Below are 19,533 nucleotides of genomic sequence, written 5' to 3' on the forward strand. Positions count from 1 at the left end.
AATGGAACAACGCTAATCCCAAGATGGTACTATCAACGACTACACATGCCAAAATGACGCGGTCAAATGAAGAAATTATTAGCAGTCAAGTGAAGGAAAGACATTTGTAGCAGATAAGAGATCAAGTCCTTTCATCAACCAGCGTTGAGGACAAAGCTTTTTGAAGGGGAAGGCAATGTTATGAACATAAATTATGTAAAAATAATGTAAATATAGATAATAACACTACATCAAAACAATGATTAATTAGTGATTAGTTTAGTGAAGAGGTGTGTCCCCAAAAGACATGACTGTTCATGAAGGGACACTTGCCTAGGTATATAAAGCAGGCCCTCATTGTAACATTGAATCATCACTTGTACTTTTTTATATATAATAAATTATTATGACAAACACCTCTCGTGTATTTTAACATATTAAGTCAACAAGCTATAAGTTTTGTTGCTTTACAGGAGAACAATTGTGTTCTCAGAGACAGATTGCTTTGTAATATATCCAATTGCTCAAAAACAATCACTAAAATATCACAAGAGAAGTAGGTTTTCCCTTTTGGGTTTCTTGGGTAAACAAGTGTGTCAGGTTGTGTGAATGTTTTTTATCTCTTGATTATTTTCCGCTGCTTATAGTTTGTTAAGAAAATCTGTATCTTGGTGAAAGTAAATTTGGTTTCAGTTTTCAGTTGCCTAGTTTTCGGTAATTCATCTAGGTAGTTGCAGAGTTTCAAGAAAATTAACATACATTCCCACTCTATCTTGCGTGCTAACTTATTTGCTTGTTTTCTTGATCCAAAGCCTGATAAATGTAACCCATGGCCAATTTCCTCCAACAATTAAAGCACCTTAACAAGATGCTTAACAACTTTCACAACCTCTCTTGCCTTTTTGTAAAATAAATTTTCATAACTTTCTATTTGGTGTCTTTCCCAACTTGTTTGTGGCTCCACTTAGATTTGTTCCATTCATTGCTTGCAAACATATGGAAGAGAGATTGCAATGTCAGGAAGTTAATTACAAATTTTCTGATGACAAGTAGGCTTAACAAGCTCCCTGTCCCCTGTATTTTTCATTGTTGGGCTACATTCCTACAAGTGGTTGTAGATGTATTTTGTAATGCTCTTGGCATGATCTATATTGTTTCTGAGCCAATTCTCTTTTCTTATGTTTTCAAGCATGAAGTGTATGCATTGTGTGGCACATGGGTTCTAAAATATGGTTTCGTGTTACTGTCTAATATCTTACCAGTGAGAACGTAGTTAGAGGCATTATCTGTGACGACATGCAAATGAAGAAATAACAAGTGTGCATCTTTCACCCTATCAGATGCATCGACTAGTTTGAAAAAGTTGGTTCCTTGTGGGCAAGAGATTAAGGAAATTTATTATGGTATGGTTCTTTCCATCGCTCCATCCATTTGAGATGATGATATATCCCATTTTGTTCCATGACTAGTTGAAACTTTTCAAGTAGTCTTTTATGGACCCAACTTCTTTTTGCAAAAGAGATCCTCTTAGTTCATGAATACTAGGGCCTTTGAAGCCCTTACCAATAGAAACATTGGAATTCAACATAGGTTGGTAATAACGTGAGTGGAAAACATTGAAGGGGATATCTGCATCATGTCAGCATCTAGCCATGTATCCAAAAAGTGATTCCTGGCATCACTTCTTCAAATTGTCATGGGCTGAGAGGCACTAATAGGGGTGGAGGAGGGTAAAAGAAAACTCTATATGTTCTTCCTCTTTTTGAGGCACTGGGTTTTTAGCGGTAGGCTGGTTTCCCAATGAATTGGAGAAACATATCAAAAGGGGTTCTTCACAATGACACAAGGGTTAGATCAAGAACCTATAACACTAGGGTCAATTTGGGATCCAATTTGTCTCCTCCCTTTTTCATCATCTATCTCTTTCTACCTAGCCTTGTCTTTTTGAAATTTGTCAAGCAGGTTTTGCATTCCCAATCTAACAGCCCTGACGTTAGTGGCTTCACATGGGAGAACTTGGCCTCTTTGACCAGACAAGTTTTCTTTCAGCCTATGAATGTGCTCCCTTTTTATGTGTTTCTTGCAATGTTTGCGATATATCTCTTTATCAACAATATTAGCATGGACTTATGAAGGGTCTTCAATATTGGGGGCATGGTAAATGCAAACATATTTGCAAATGCAAAGATGTAAACGCTATTTCATTTTTTAGCAGCCAAACAACGATATTTCAGATCTGCAATTTTATGAGAAAAAAGATGGCCAGATTGAACATACCAGATTGAACATACCTTTGAATGGGCCCTATATTCCAGAGCTGCAATTTGATGAGAAAAAAAGGGGCAGATTTAATATACCTTGGAATGGGCACAAGGATCTGGTCAAGAACTCCTCCACGCTTATAGATGGGATGTAATCTCCAGATTTGGATGTCAAATTCACTGCAAGCAACCCATAAGAAATGCCAAACAAGCTCCAAGCTCACTCTGATTCACAACTGTTCAGTGCTGCTCCACATATTCCAAATGCTCAAAAATGCTCAATGAGAGAGGTGTGAGACAAATAGAAGGGGAGGCCTAATATAACTGTGTTTTAGGCTTTAAGGGGGGCGAGATAGGGTATTTTTAGGGTTTTAAATTTTCTTTTTGTTCTTTTTTTGGTCAGAACCCTATTGTGGCTGCACCTATACTGGTTCAGTATATAACTGGTCTCCAAGCCGGTTCAGCGGCGAGTTAAGGGCAATTCAAGGTTCGGCTTGACCTGTTCAAACCCTCAAAATTTTAATTAAATATAGTTTTAATGTTTTGATGTTTTATGTATATTTTAGTGAGCTAGTTTGTAAATTGAGTTCTCATCCAATTCTGGTTGATTGAGTCCAATAGTGACTTTTAAGACACTGGGAGTTGTGACTCTGTTCTAGTTTATCATGTTTGATAGCTATTCAGTTGCACAATGTGGAAAAAGTCAACCTTGGGAATAAATTGGCAATCGTCTGGAAATTGAAAAAGGTTTAAGTTGGGAGGTTTTTGAAAAAATCAGCAAAAACTTGGTAAAATTTAAAAGGACAAAAATATTCATTTAATTTTTTTTAGCATCTAAAGTATCCACAACATCAGATAAATGCATTGCCACATAAATATGAAAAGAAAGCTAATATATGAGATGTTTAAGAAGTCTAGTGCTGCATCACATAAAAAGTGATTCAATTCGTGAATCCTAAGTCCCCACTCAGTCTCAATAGTCAATATCAACAAAAAATATAATAAATGTATATCATGATTCATCTACATGTCATAAACTATGAAATTGGATTCGTCCTATAGGCCCCACGAATCCCGAATCCATTGTGTCTGACACGATTCTCTCAAGATTCGTGTCCAAAAACCATGACACTTCGTGTCCTATCTGGACATGTCGAATCCGACTGCGTGTCATGATTTTGGCAGTTTGTCTTGTTTTCCAGGACTTGTTAGGCAGCAAAAGTGACCTGCGCGGGTATGAAAAGGCTGCATCTGGTCATTAGAGCCACACCTATTTTCATTTGGCAAGCGTTTTGGCAGCTTAATGATCAAGTCTAGGCCTTAGTATTGATATGCTATTCATGGTAATGTTAAATTCTTAAAGTAAAAGTGACATCAATGTCACTTTTACTTAAATTTTTAACATTACCATGAAATGACTCAGGATGTTTGAGAGTGGTTTCGGCCTCATTGGATTTCATATGGAGAAAGTAGAATTTTAGATTTCATTCAAAATCCAGCAGACTTATCAGTTTTTCAGGATTTTAGGATTGGGGGATTGCAATGTTTCCATTGAATTTTGTCATGTATTAGGGTATGGAACTCGTATTTAATCAAGAGCACCAATCCCTCTATGTACCTTGATGTTAGTGACATTGGTTGTCGAACTCCTGTATCATGACCCTCCCAAAAATGTACGCATCACTCAAACAAAATCTTGACTTGACATGTTATGCTTGTTATATCTCATGTTAATGCTTAAAGGGTGATATTAATGACAAAGATCCCTATACAGATACAGAGGTAATGACAAAGATACCGTTGGATATTAATACTTAGAGGGTGATATTAATGACAAAGATCTTGATTTTCCAACAAGACTAAAAAATTAGACATTTCTTGTGGTGGCAAGAGGGCCAAGCATAAGAAATAGATAATAGATTGACATGTATTTGAATTTTGTATGTACTATGCATGCTAATAGCTATAGATGAAGATCTATATTTGAAATCAATAAATTTGTATCATTAATTAAAATTTGTGTAAGAAATATCTAATTTTTAATATATATATATATATATATATATATATATATTTTTTTAAATATATATATATATTTTAATAAAATAATATATAACGAATCCTACGTGTCCTGTTCCGGGGGTCAACCGGTCCGAATCTGACAACACGAATCCCGAATCCTACGAATCCCGAATCCCCGTGTCAGGTGACTTAGGTCATAAACTAATCAGTCACTGAGTTCCTCTGCCCCTTTGATGAGAACAGGGAATGACTTTAGCTTTTTCTCTAGAGGAAGAAGGACCTACCCTTGGCTACAAAGGACTCTGTTGTCCTCTAGAAGCAAAAATAGGAGGTCGCCTTTGTCCCTTGCAGCTGCTACCTCCTCCGACTCCAGTGCTTCCGGATCCACCTCACAAATTTGGCAAATCTCCTCCTCTTGGGTAGTGACAAACACCTCCTCTCTCCGTGGCAGGAATCACAAAGGTTAGAGTGCAAAATGAGTGGAAAAATCAGCCTTTTCTTAACTTGTTCGTGGATCGACTCTCGATTTTATCTCGGCTTTTATGATTGAATTCTAAGTTTTTCATTTTTGAAAAATTTGTGAAAAGCTCGACCAATAACATTGGTGAGTTGAAAAAATCGCGAGTTCCCAATGTATCTCGATTTTATCAGGGCTTTTTCCACTATGGCTTGCATTAGAGATATGTATCACTTTGTGCTTAATTTTTGCAATTGATAATGGCTTTGAAACAATTGATAATGGCTTTGAAACAATTAGAGCCGAAGGTCTATTTGGCTGATAAACCGCAGGAAAGAAGGGTTCCTCGTTTGAGTGGGAGCAATGGCGGAAGATGGTAAGTTTAGGTTCGAGAAATTTAACGGCCAAAACTTTCCGGTGTGGAAGATGCAGATAGAAGATTATCTGTATCAGAAAGATCTGTATCTACCATTGAGCGGAAAAACAAAGAAGCCGATGGCTATGATAGATGAAGAATGGAACATTCTCGATAGAAAGGCACTCGGAACAGTACGGTTATGCCTAGCAGTGTCGGTCGCCTTCAACATTTCGAAGGAAACAACAATAGAGGGTTTGATTCAGGCGTCGGTGAAACCATATGAAAAACCCTCAGCCTCAAACAAGGTATTTCTTATGAAACCGTTATTTAACATGAAGATGTCAGAAGGTGGATTTGTTGCAGACCATTTAAATGATTTTAATACAGTTACAAGTCAGTTAAGCTCTGTAGGGGTAAACTTTGATGATGAAGTTAGAGCTCTGTTATTCTTGTGCTCATTGCCAGAAAGTTGGAATGGTTTAGTAATGGCCATTAGTAACTCTGTTTTTGGATCTAGTACTTTAAAGTTTGATGATGCTGTCGGTGCTATCCTTAGCGAGGAAATGCGACGGAAAAGCTCCGGTGAGACATCGGGTAATGCTTTGAGTGCAAAGTCTAGGGGAAGAAGAATGGAAAGAGGAAAGAGCTCAGGGTATCGCAGTAAATCAAGGAAAGACATATCCAAGTCCAGATCGGGGATAGTGTGCTGGAAATGCGGAAAGAAAGGACACTTAAAGAAAGACTGTAGATATTGAAAGGGAAAAAAAGGAGATGCACAACAAGAAAACAATCGTGAAGCAAATGTGACAAGTCAGGTGTTATAAGGTGCTTTAATTCTTTCTTTCGAAAATATCACTGATTCTTGGGTGGTAGATTCAGGGGCTTCATTCCATGCCACACCTGATAAGAAATATTTTCATGACTATGTTCAAGGAGATTTCGGACAAGTCCGTTTGGGTGATGATAAACCCTGTAAAATTGTTGGAATGGGTAAAGTTCTTGTAAAATAGCAGAATGGAAACCAATGGCTACTAAAGGAGGTAAGGCATGTTCCATATTTGAAGAAAAATCTGATTTCAACAGGGCAGTTAGGCGGTGAAGGTTGTGTGACAATTTTCACAGATAACGCTTGGAAGGTCACCAAAAGAGCCCTGATAATAACAAAAGGCGAAAAGGTTGGTACATTGTATTTATGCAATGGTATTTCTAACTTTGTTAATGCTTTAACTTCCAAATGAGCAGATGCAGCATTATGGCATCATAGGCTCGGACACATGAGTTAGAAGGGGATGAAGATTCTTCACTCAAGGAATTTGTTGCCGGGTTTGAAGAATGTTGATTTGGACTTCTGTGACAATTGCATTTATGGAAAACAGAAGAGAGTCAGATTTCTCAGAGTTGGGAAAGAAAAGAAGAGCGAAAAATTAGAGCTTGTGCATACAAATGTATGGGGACCTGCTCAGGTATCATCTCTCAGGTGGCTCTCGTTATTATGTTACTTTTATTGATGATGCAACTAAAAAAACTTGGATTTATTGTATTCAGAATAAATCTAATGTATTTGATACTTTCAAGAAATGGAAAGCTTTGGTTGAGATTGAGACAAGAAAGAAATTGAAGTGTCTCATATCAGACAATGGAGGTGAATATTGCAGCAAAGAGTTTGATAGGTACTGTTCAGAGCATGGAATTCGCAGAGGGAAGATAGTTCAAAGAACACCACAAGAAAATGGTGTGTTAGAAAAGATGAATAGAACAATCATGGAGCATGCAAGGTGCATGAGATTGCATGCAGGATTGCCTTCACAATTTTGGGCAGATGCTGTAGATACTGTTGTTTATCTAATAAACAGAGGGCCTTCAAGTTCCTTGGATGGTGGTATTCCAAAGGAAGCATGGACAAGTAAAAAGGTAAACTACTCTATTTTAAAGCCTTTTGGTTGTGAGGCCTTTGTCCATATTAATAAAGAAAATAGAACAAAGCTTTAGGCAAAATCAAAGAAATGTACCTTTATTGGATATGGTGTTAATGATTTTGGTTATCGCTTATAGGATTATGAAAATCACAAAATCATTAGGAGTAGAGATGTAATATTCAATGAAAAGGTCTTGTAGAAGAATTAGTTGCAGGAAAAGAAACAGGAAAAAGAAAACAAGGAATACACAGTTCTTGATGAGATCACTGAAAAAGTAAAGGTGCCTGAAAATAATAATAATCAACAACCACAACAACAACAACCACCACCACAACAACAATCACCCCAAACACCTGAAAGTGGTGTTAGAAGATCTACCAGGATAAGTATACCCCCTGAACGATACTCTCCTTCATTATATTATTTATTGTTGACTGATTCTGGTGAACTTGAATGTTATGAAGAAGCAATGTAGGTTGAAAGCAGGAAGAAGTGGGAGCTAGCCATGGAAGAAGAGATGGACTCTTTAATGCATAACCAGACTTGGGACTTAGTCAGGTTCCCTGCAGGTAAAACTACATTACAGAATAAATGGGTTTACAGGCTGAAGGAAGAAGATGGAGGAAAATAGAGGTACAAAGCTAGACTTGAGTTGAAGGGGTTTGCACAGAAGAAAGGTATTGATATTGATGAAATATTTTCTCCTGTTGTTAAAATGACTTCAATCAGAACTATTTTAAGTCTAGTAGCAGTTGAAGATTTGCATCTTGAGTAGTTAGATGTAAAGACAACTTTTCTCCATGGGGATTTGGAGGAAGAGATATATATGCAGTAGCCACAAGGATATGAGGTAAAAGGGAAGGAGAAACTAGTGTGCAGATTGAAGAAGAGCTTGTATGGCTTAAAACAAGCTTCAAGGCAGTGTTATCTAAAATTTGACAAGTTTATGTCTGAACAAGGTTATACTAGATGTCACTTTGATCATTGTTTTTATCTTAAAAAGCAAAATGATGGCAGCTATATTATACTGTTATTGTATGTAGATGACATGCTTGTTGCAGGGTCTAACATGCAGGAAATAAATGTGCTCAAAAGAAAATTGGCAAATTCATTTGCAATGAAGGATTTGGGAGCTGCAAAACAAATCCTTGGTATGAGAATAATTAGAGACAGGAAAAATCGCAAATTAACATTGTCTCAGAATGAGTATATACAAAAGGTGTTGAAAAGATTTAATATGCACAATGCAAAACCAGTGAGTACACCTTTTGCTAGCCATTTCAAACTTAGTAAGGAGATGTGCCCAAAAACCCAAGAAGACATGGATTATATGTCTAAAGTTCCATATGCATCAGCAGTTGGAAGCTTAATGTATGCAATTGTCTGCACAAGTCCTGATATTGCACATGCGGTGGGAGTTGTAAGCAGGTACATGAACAATCTAGGAAAGGAACATTGGATGGCAGTGAAATGGATTCTCAGATATTTGAGAGGTACCACAAATCAAGCATAATGCTTTGGTGGTTCAAACATTTCTCTACAGGGATATGTTGATGCAGATATGGCAGGTGACAGAGATAACAGGAGGAGCACTACAGGATATGTATATACTGTAGATGGAACAACTGTCAGTTGGGTTTCAAAAATCCAAAGTGTTGTTGCACTTTCAACAACAGAAGCAGAGTATGTTGCTGCTACAGAGGCTATTAAAGAAATGATTTGGTTACAAAGGTTTATGGATGAATTGGGTAAGAAGCATGATATGGGCAAATTATACAGTGATAGCCAAAGTGCCATTCATCTTGCAAAGAACTCAGCGTTCCATTCCAGGACTAAACACATACAGCTCAAGTACCGTTTCATACGATCAGTGTTGGAAGATGGAGAGTTAAGGATGGAAAATATACACACTGCAGATATGCTAACAAAAGTTGTAGCTAGGGAGAAAATGAGAATATGCTTAGTTTCAATTGGTCTTCAAGGATGACGATGAAGATGAGAAACAGTCAGGTCCAATACTCCTCTTTGGACCTGGTTCTTTTTCATCTTCATCGTCATCCTTGAAGAACAATTAAAACTGAGCATATTCTCAGTTTCTCCTTAGTTACAACTTTTGTTAGCATATCTGCAGGATTTTGGCTAGTGTGTATCTTTTCCAGCTTCAACTCTCCATCTTCCAACACTGATCGTATGAAATGGTACTTGAGCTGTATGTGTTTAGTCTTGGAATGAAACGCTGAGTTCTTTGCAAGATGAATGGCACTTTGGCTATCACTGTATAATGTGCACATATCATGCTTCTTACCCAATTCATCCATAAACCTTTGTAACCAAATCATTTCTTTACTAGCCTCTGTAGCAGCAACATACTCTACTTCTGTTGTTGAAAGTGCAACAACACTTTGGATTTTTGAAACCCAACTGACGATTGTTCCACCTACAGTAAATACATATCCTGTAGTGCTCCTCCTGTTATATCTGTCACCTGCCATATCTGCATCAACATATCCCTGTAGAGAAATGTTTGAACCACCAAAGCATAATGCTTAATTTGTGGTACCTCTCAAATATTTGAGAATCCATTTCACTGCCATCCAATGTTCTTTTCCTGGATTGTTCATGTACCTGCTTACAACTCCCACTGCATGTGCAATATTAGGACTTGTGCAGACCATTGCATATATTAAGCTTCCAACTGTTGATGCATATGGAACTTTAGACATATAATCCCTGTCTTCTTGGCTCTTTGGGCACATGTTCTTACTAAGTTTGAAATGGCTAGCAAAAGGTGTACTCACTGGTTTTGCATTGTGCATATTAAATCTTTTCTCATTCTGAGATAATGTTAATTTGCGATTTTTACTGTCTCTAGTTATTCTCATACCAAGGATTTGTTTTGCAGCTCCCAAATCCTTCATTGCAAATGAATTTGCCAATTTTCTTTTGAGCACATTTATTTCCTGCATGTTAGACCCTGCAATAAGCATGTCATCTACATACAATAACAGTGTAATATAGCTGCCATCATTTTGCTTTTTAAGATAAAAATAATAATCAGAGTGACATCTAGTATAACCTTGTTCAGACATAAACTTGTCAAATTTTAGATAACACTGCCTTGAAGCCTGTTTTAAGCCATACAAGCTTTTCTTCAATCTGCACGCTAGTTTCTCCTTCCCTTTTACCTCATATCCTTGTGGCTGCTGCATATATATATATATATATCTTTTCCTCCAAATCCCCATGGAGAAAGGCTGTCTTTACATCTAATTGCTCAAGATGCAAATCTTCAACTGCTACTAGACTTAAAATAGTTTTGATTGAAGTCATTTTAACAACAGGAGAAAATATTTCATCAAAATCATTACCTTTCTTCTGTGCAAACCCCTTCACCACAAGTCTAGCTTTGTACCTCTATTTTCCTCCATCTTCTTCCTTAAGCCTGTAAACCCATTTATTCTGTAATGTAGTTTTACCTGCAGGGAACCTGACTAAGTCCCAAGTCTAGTTATGCATTAAGGAGTCCATCTCTTCGTCCATGGCTAGCTCCCACTTCTTCCTGCTTTCAACCTGCATTGCTTCTTAGTTTTTCATAACATTCGGGTTCACCAGAATCAGTCAACAATAAATAATATAATGAAGGAGAGTATTGTTCAGGGGGTATACTTATCCTGATAGATCTTCTAACACCACTTTCAGGTGTTTGGGGTGCTTGTTGCTGTTGTGGTGGTTGTTGTTGTTGTGGTTGTTGATTATTATTATTTTGAGGCACCTTTACTTTTTTAGTGATCTCATCAAGAACTGTGTATTCTTTGTTTTCTTTTTCTTGTTTCTTTTCCGGCAACTAATTCTTATACAAGAACTTTTCATTGAATATTACATCTCTGCTCCTAATGATTTTGTGATTTTCATAATCATATAAGCAATAACCAAAATCATTAACACCATATCCAATAAAGGTACATTTCTTTGATTTTTCCTCAAGCTTTGTTCTATTTTCTTTATTAATATGGACAAAGGCCTCACAACCAAAAGGCTTTAAAAGAGAGTAGTTTACCTTTTTACCTGTCCATGCTTCCTCTGTAATACCACCATCCAAGGAACTTGAAGGCCCTCTGTTTATTAGATAAACAACAGTATCTACAACATCTGCCCAAAATTGTAAAGGCAATCCTGCATGCAATCTCATGCACCTTGCATGCTCCATGATTGTTCTATTCATCTTTTCTAACACACCATTTTCTTGTGGTGTTCTTTGAACTATCTTCTCTCTGCGAATTCCATGCTCTGAACAATACCTATCAAACTCTTTGCTGCAATATTCACCTCCATTGTCTAATATGAGACACTTCAATTCTTTCCTGTCTCAATCTCAACCAAAGCTGTCCATTTCTTGAAAGTATAAAATACATCAGATTTATTCTGAATACAATAAATCCAAGTTTTTCTAGTTGCATCATCAATAAAAGTAACATAATAACGAGAGCCATTTGAGAAATGATACCTGAGCAGGTCCCCATACATATATATGCACAAGCTCTAATTTTTCGCTCTTCTTTTCTTTCCCAACTCTGAGAAATTTGACTCTCTTCTGTTTTCCATAAATGCAATTGTCACAGAAGTCCAAATCAACATTCTTCAAACCCGACAACAAATTCCTTGAGTGAAGAATCTTCATCCCCTTCTCACTCATGTGTCCGAGCCTATGATGCCATAACGCTGCATCTTCTCCTTTGGAAGTTAAAGCATTAACAAAGTTAGAAATACCATTGCATAAATACAATGTACCAACCTTTTCGCCTTTTGTTATTACCAGGGTTCTTTTGATGACCTTCCAAGCTTTATCTGTGAAAGTTGTCACACAACCTTCACCGTTTAACTGTCCTTTTGAAATCAGATTTTTCTTCAGATCTGGAATATGCCTTACCTTCTTTAGTAGCCATTGGTTTCCATTCTATTGTTTTACAAGAACCTTACCCATTCCAACAATTTTACAGGGTTTATCATCACCCAAATGGACTTTGTCCAAAATCTCCTTGAACATAGTCATCAAAATATTTCTTATCAGGTGTGGCATGGAATGAGGCTCCTGAATCTACCACCCAGGAATTAATGATATTTTCGAAAGAAAGAATCAAAGCATTTTGTAACACCTCACCTGTCACATTTGCTTCATGATTGTTTTCTTGTTGTGCATCTCCTTCTTTTCCCTTTCGAGATCTACAGTATTTCTTTAGGTGTCCTTTCTTTCCGCATTTCCAACACACTATCCCTGATCTGGATTTAGATCTGCCTTCCTTGATTTACTGCGATATCTTGAGCTCTTTCTTCTTTCCATTCTTCTTCCCCTAGACTCTGCACTCAAAGCATTACCCAATGTCTCACCGAAGCTTTTCTGTCGCATTTCCTCGCTAAGGATAACACCGACAACATAATCAAACTTTAAAGTACTAGATCCAGAAACAGAGTTACTAATGGCCATTACTAAACCATTCCAACTTTTTAGCAATGAGCACAAGAATAATAGAGCTCTAACTTCATCATCAAAGTTTACCCCTACAGAACTTAACTGACTTGTAACTGTATTAAAATCATTTAAATGGTCTGCAATAGATCCACCTTCCAACACCTTCATATTAAGTAACCGTTTCATAAGAAATACCTTGTTTGAGGCCGAGGGTTTTTCATATAGTTTCACCAACGCCTGAATCAAACCCTCTGTTGTTGTTTCCTTTGAAATGTTGAAGGCGCCTGGCATTGCGAGGCACAACCGTACTGTTCCGAGTGCCTTTCTATCGAGAATGTTCCATTCTTTATCTGTCATAGCCATCAACTTCTTTGTTTTTCCGCTCAATGGTAGGTACAGATCTTTCTGATACAGATATTCTTCCATTTGCATTTTCCACAGCAATTGATAATGGCTTTATTCTATTTGATTTTTCAGCTTGACTTCAACCTTTCCACATTGTTGTTTTGGGTTCTATTTATGCATAAGCAGTTTAAGTCATTGTGATTGAGGAAGTGCATTTGTACTTGAATGGCTTAAATACACTTGTAATTTTTTTTTCATTAATTTTCTCAGTGAACTAATACACTTGTGCTTTATATGTGAGTGACCCTTGTTTATCATGCTCTATAGCATCATATCCACATTTGATCAACTGACAAGTTTTCCCTGGTCTCTTTTAGTTTTTGTTAAGATACATAATCCCTTTCAATCTAAGTCACAAGGTTCCTCGAACTTCTAGGTTGAAGTTCGAAATTAGACGAACCCCAAAGAAAAAGTAAAGTTTCTTGAAGTTTGATGAAGGGTTCGACTAGGTTTCCCCTCACCAACCACTTCCATGTGTTGTTGTGGGTTTCAACTAGAGTTTTCCATGTGCCTTGGTATGGGTTTAACTGGAGGCTTCTAGTGCCTTTGCTTGTTCCGTGTGTCTTATTTAGATCGCCGACAGAACCAATTTTAACCATGGGACCTCATCTCTGTATTGTGGCGCTATTATTTCGTTGCACTGGGTGACTGCTACTTCCTTCTAGTGGGCTTTTTGGGAGGTTACAATTCGCTGTTGGCAATGGTCACACCGTCACAACATGAGACTAATGAGTGCCCCCTCATAGACTACTGTCCATTACATGTGGTTATTAATAATTTTATTTTATAGTGTAAATTATTTATTATTATATATATTTTTGTATTATATCTATTTATTTTATATTACTCTTTATCTAAGTTGCACAAAACGGGGAAACGAGTACGAGTTTTCGAAACGGGCACGGGTACGAAACGTGACTCCCCCCAAATTTTGGAAACGGGGAAATGCAATATATATATGTGCAATCATAAAGCATATATGATACATTCTAATTTATTACATTATGATTAAATTGTCAATTGTCAATGCATAAACTATAAGTTTCTAAATTTACATCACATTTACTCATGAATGATCACATAATGAAAATAGCAATATCCAAAATTAGCCACGAGAAATTTCTAATTTTTTGTCTCGTGCTTGATTTGTTGGCATTGTGGCACTGATTTAGAGCTATGGCATAGGTGTTGTCCTTGATGGCAACTCACTTTGGTGACAGATCTCAGTACAGGCTCTCAGAATGAAGATATATACGCAGGTTCACCTAGATGAAGGCGCGTATACACGCGAGTTAGACGTTACAAAGGCGTGTATGCATATACACACACTTTCACGCAAGGAAAAGCGCATATATGTTGGAGAACTTACTTTTGGTCCATGGTAGTTAGTCCTTGGTATTTGAACCTATGGTTTTGGACCATGGTATCTCGTCAGAAGTGTTGATCCCAAGTATTGGGTCCATGGTATTGTTTTATTATGGTTTTGGACCGTGGTATTGTGAAAGGCCTAAGACTATAAAAGAGGAAGGAGATCATTTGGCAAAGGATCATCTGAATGAATTGAATATCTAATAAGTGCTAGATCTGAAATATTGGTGATTGGGGTTATGGTGTAGATCTGGATCTGAATGAAGGAGGAACCTTGGCGCAAAGAGAAGGATAAGTTCTATTGATGGGTCATAATCTTTAGGCTTGAATGATAATATCTTTGCATGATTTTGATTTGTTATATGTGGCGCATGCTTGATCTATAAATCTGATAATCTGGGTTAATTAGTGTTTGAATATTTGAAAGAGTGAATTATCTTTTATAGATCTGTACGCAGGTTCAGTGAAGCGAAGGCGCGTATACACGCTGGTTCAGTGAATAAAAACAACGTATACGCAGGTTTCTCCAAACACAGAAGTGTATGCACGCAGGTTTCAGGTTATTGAAGTAGCATATATCTTTTGAGTTGTGATCTAGTTGCTTCTGTTTATTGCTGCAGTGTTCTGGGTTCAGAATTTGGTGTATGGTTACTGTTACTGTGTTTTGGGTACAGTTGTCAGAGAAGTATCTACTTGATTCAGTTCTAATTGGTGAAAAGGAGATTGTTTGATGCAGAAATTCTTGATGATTGATTGATGTTCATGGATCCAGTTTGAAAATTTATGAAATGTGGTCCCTGGAAGAAAGAGAAGGTTGTATCCTTCTGTAGGCCAGCACCTACGTACTAGTATCTTGGCTAGTGCAAGAGCTAAGGGGGTTGTAGCTCCCTTCCAGGAGAAGCTGGAGAACGAGAGAGGGTTGTAGCTCTCTGCAGGTTGCAGCCTGCGTACTGGTAAAGCACTGCACCAGTACATTGTAAAAGAAGTTTCTAATTAAAAGAAGATAGAGACGAATTGCAGCTGGTGGTTTTCACCCACATTGGGTTTCCACCTTATATCTTGTGTTCTTGTGTGTGATTGTCTTCAGCTCTGTTTTACTGTATCAGGTTACTGTTTATTTGATTCTAATACACAGATTAATGATCAACATCTGTAAGATAAATTAAATTATTAGTCTGCATCGCATACGCGGGTTTCCTTCTCTGTAGTTGGGTATATACGCGGTTTTATCTATCTGAAGTAGCGTACATGATCTGGGTTTGAAAAAGAAAATAACTGACTTGATAATACTGATTCACCCCCCCTCTCAGTATTATTTCCAACATGATTAGGAGTTTCCTCCTACATAGTCGAACAACCTACGTGCTCTTGATTAAATACAAGTTCCATACCCTAGTACCTTACATGCTCTTGATTATTGGGAGTCTCCCCTGCATAGAGGGCTTGGTTCTCTTGATTAAATACAAGTTCCATACCTTAGTACATGACAAAATCAAATGGAAACATTGCAATCCCCCCAATCCTGAAATCCTGAAAAACAGATAGTCTACTAGATTTTGAGTGAGATCTAAATTTCTACTTTCTCCATATGAAATCCAATGAGGGCGAAACCACTCTCAAACATCCTGAGTCATTTCATGGTAATCTTAAAAATTTAAGTAAAAGGTTGAAAATGAAAAATAAAGGAGAATGTCACTTTTACTTTAAGAATTTAACCTTACCATGAACTGCATATCAACACTAGGGCTATAGGCTTGAACATTAGGCTGCCCCACTCAAAAAATCCTCTTTTTTATAACTTGAGAGGGCATCTAGAGGCACATCCGTAAGATATTTTAGTCGCCCAATAAAAAATTAGAAGTGAAAAAATAAAATAAAAATACAAGAAAAAGTCAAGTTATAAGAGGAAACTCCACCGTACGGCTTGGAAATGCATTTTCGACGGTACTGGCCACGCTTCCTCCTCGAGAAACAGGCCAGTACGGCTGGAAACTAGTTTCCAGGCCGTATCGTATGAGTGTCATCCATTCTCCAACGTTTCTTGCAACTTAGCTCTCTCTCTCTATATATATAATTTAGATTTATTTTTAAAATATCATTTAATAATAATAAGTTAACAATAGAGATTACTAAATTATATATATATATATATATATATATATATATATATATATATATATATCAGTGTTTTTAAAACCGGAACCGGTGACCGGACCGGTCCACCTAATGAACCGGTTTACCGACCGGAACCGGTCTAACCGGGACTGGTTTGGTCTAAACGAACCAATTTTTAAAAAATACATTAAATAATTAATTTTTAATGAAACAAAACTATTTTTAAGATGTAAAACCATGATTCCAAGCCAATAGAGACAAAATATGCAAAGTTTGCTCATTTATATACCATGCAAAGGTGAATATATCAAAATGGCACCGAGTGCAATACATATCATCGACAAAATAACAAAATACATAAGAAATGAGGCTCTAAATGGCCTATAAAGTCCAAAAACAATGCTGCAAGCTATGAGGCCATTGGCCTACTACAAGTCTACAGTGTACACATGATCAATCATCAAGTCCATCACCACTACTAGACACAGGATCATCATCAGGAGCTACATAGACATCATCTGGTTCAGAGTCTGAGGATGCCTCTGCCTCATCTGCAACATCAGTATCAATGCCACCAATGACAATAGAAGTGGACCTAATGGAAGCACGAGTTTTTCAACCTGCACGACTAGTGCCTTCCATTGGTTCCTTGCCTTTCCTTGATGCCGCTACTGATCCTGGTTCTGATGCCGCCACATAATCTGCCTCATCCTCCGCTAAAGCCATGTCGATATCAAAATCAGCCTCAAACACAGGATCTTCAGTCTCCTCCACCCATTCTGATGTTGGATCAATATTGTCCAACACAATGGGATCTAGATCAGGTGATTTGCTCATCATTTGGTTCCTCCTCAGTCGAAGGTTGTATTGCACAAAAACAAGATCATTTAACCGTTTTTGTTCCAAACGGTTTCTCTTCTTCGTGTGTATGCGCTCAAAAACAGACCAATTGCGCTCACAACCTGAAGCACTGCAAGTTTGACTGAGGACTCTAATTGCAAACCTTTGCAATTGAGGACACTGGCCACCAAATGACTCCCACCAATGTGCTGCAAAGAAAAAGACAATAATTAGTAACTTAGTTTATAATTTGAATTGTAAAGAACGTAAACAATTTTAACTTGAAATGAAAAACAAAATGGAAATTGGAATTGCTTACCTGGTTGGTCCACATCTCTTGCCATCTTTGCCAAGTTTTTGCCAAAAGTACCACTTGCTTGATTGAAAATAGTAAGCTGTCTATGTATTTCCAACTGGTCTACATGGTTAGGGACCATGCGCTCCAAGCAACCAATCAATCCAGCTCTGACCTCCCCATCATGCTGATCTCCTAGCCGATTTTTATAGTGATACCTTGGGTTCAAAAAATACCCGGCTGCATGTATAGGACGATGGAGTTGATTGTTCAATCTGTTATCAATGATCTCCCATATACGACCATATTTAGCTAACCTGTCATTGTAAGCTGCTCGTATCTGCTCCTTTGCCTGATCCATAGCTTCATAAATGTAGCCCATGGCCAATCTTTCCCCATCCACCAACCTTAGCACCTTAACAAGGGGCTCGGTAATTTTCACAAGCTCTACAGACCTTTTCCAAAAATAAGTGTCTAACACTTTCTTTTTGGTGTCTTTTCCATCTGGTCTACGAGCCCACCGAGATTCAGACCATTCTTCAGAGGAAAACATTTTCTGCAAGTTTCTATGTTGACCATTGAGACATTGCAACGTGAGGAAGTGAGTTGCAAATCTCGTAATTGCAGGCCTAACAAGCTCTTTGCCTCCAGTGTGTTTCCTCATTAGGCTCAATACCCATGAGTGGTTGTAAATGTATTTTGTAATGCACTTGGCATGCTCTACAATGTTTTTTACCCACTCCACTTTGCCTATATCCTCAAGCATAAGGTCTATGCAATGTGCAACACATGGAGTCCAAAATATGGTCTTATATTTGGCCTCAAGCATCTTTCCAGCAAGAACATAGTTTGAGGCATTATCAGTGATGACCTGCACAACATGCTGCTCCCCAACTTCCTAAATAATGTTATCCAAAAGCTCAAATAGAAGGCTTGCATCCTTTACCCTATCAGATGCATCAACTGATTTCAAAAACATGGTTCCTTGAGGGCAAGAAACAAGGAAATTAATGATAGTGCGGTTCTTTCCATCGGTCCATCCATCTGACATAATGGAACAACCTATTTTGAGCCATGACTCTTTAAACTCAACCAAATACTCATCAATGGAAGATATCTCTTTTTGCAAAAGAGCTCCCCTCAAGTCATGCATACTAGGGCCTTTGAAGCCCTTTCCTGCAGCTATAACAGAGTCCCACATAGCTTGGTAATAAGGTGAGCGAGCAGCATTAAATGGGATATCTGAATCATACCACCATCTAGCAATGTATTGGTGAGAAGTTTCTTTGCATTGTTTTTTCCAATGTTGATCCAAAGTGGGTTGAGAACTTGGCTGGGAGGAAGTGGGATTAGATTTAGAAGAGGCAATGTTGGTAGAAGATGAGAAATAACTTTGGATGTTTGGTCTCTTTGTTCCTTTTGATGGTTGGCCAACTCCAACAGAAGGATGAACATAGTGAAAGGGGTCATTGGTGGAAGGGATAGAAGTGGAGTCTTGAATCTCATAATCATAATACCCACTTTCTTTCATAAGATTCATAGCTTCCATTAATTCCCTCTTCCTTGCAATTTCATCTTGGATGGCCTTCTCCCTAGCCTTATCCTCATAAAATTTTTCAAGCTTGGCAATGTATTATGCCCTAATAGGACCTAACAGTTCTTTTGGTGCATCACATGGCTTTACTTGGCCTCTTACCCCAGCCAAGTGTTGTTTCAACCTAAGAATACCCCCACCTCCAATATATTTATGGCATAATTTGCATATCATTTTTCCCTCAATTACATCACAATGAACCCATGCACTGTCCTTTCCTTTTGGAGCCATGTTTGTTTGAAATAATAACAATTTGCAAAGAAATCTGCCATTTAAAAAAAAATTGCAGCTAAGCAAAATGGAAAACCAAAGATAAATGTAGGAAAACAAATGCACATGCAAGGCTCAAGCTACAAAATTTGATAGCATAGAGCTAGAGAGTTTATAGCATACATGATAGATCATAGAAGTGAGAAGTTTATAAGTATAACACATTAAAAAAAAATTCATGGACAA

The 19,533-nt window shown here is 37.5% G+C and overlaps 1 protein-coding gene across 2 annotated transcripts in view; it reads left to right on the plus strand.

Annotated features, from left to right (window-relative positions):
• The window catches only part of LOC149213910 (uncharacterized), a 114,964-nt gene that overhangs the window by 47,291 nt on the left and 48,140 nt on the right, over positions 1-19,533 (plus strand). The gene's annotated exons all lie outside the window — the stretch shown is intronic.

The sequence above is a fragment of the Pinus tabuliformis genome, chromosome 1_1, assembly GCF_031772625.1.
Source record: "Pinus tabuliformis cultivar Carrire ecotype Pingquan chromosome 1_1, CPIR1, whole genome shotgun sequence".
In the NCBI taxonomy this organism is placed as follows: Eukaryota; Viridiplantae; Streptophyta; class Pinopsida; order Pinales; family Pinaceae; genus Pinus; species Pinus tabuliformis.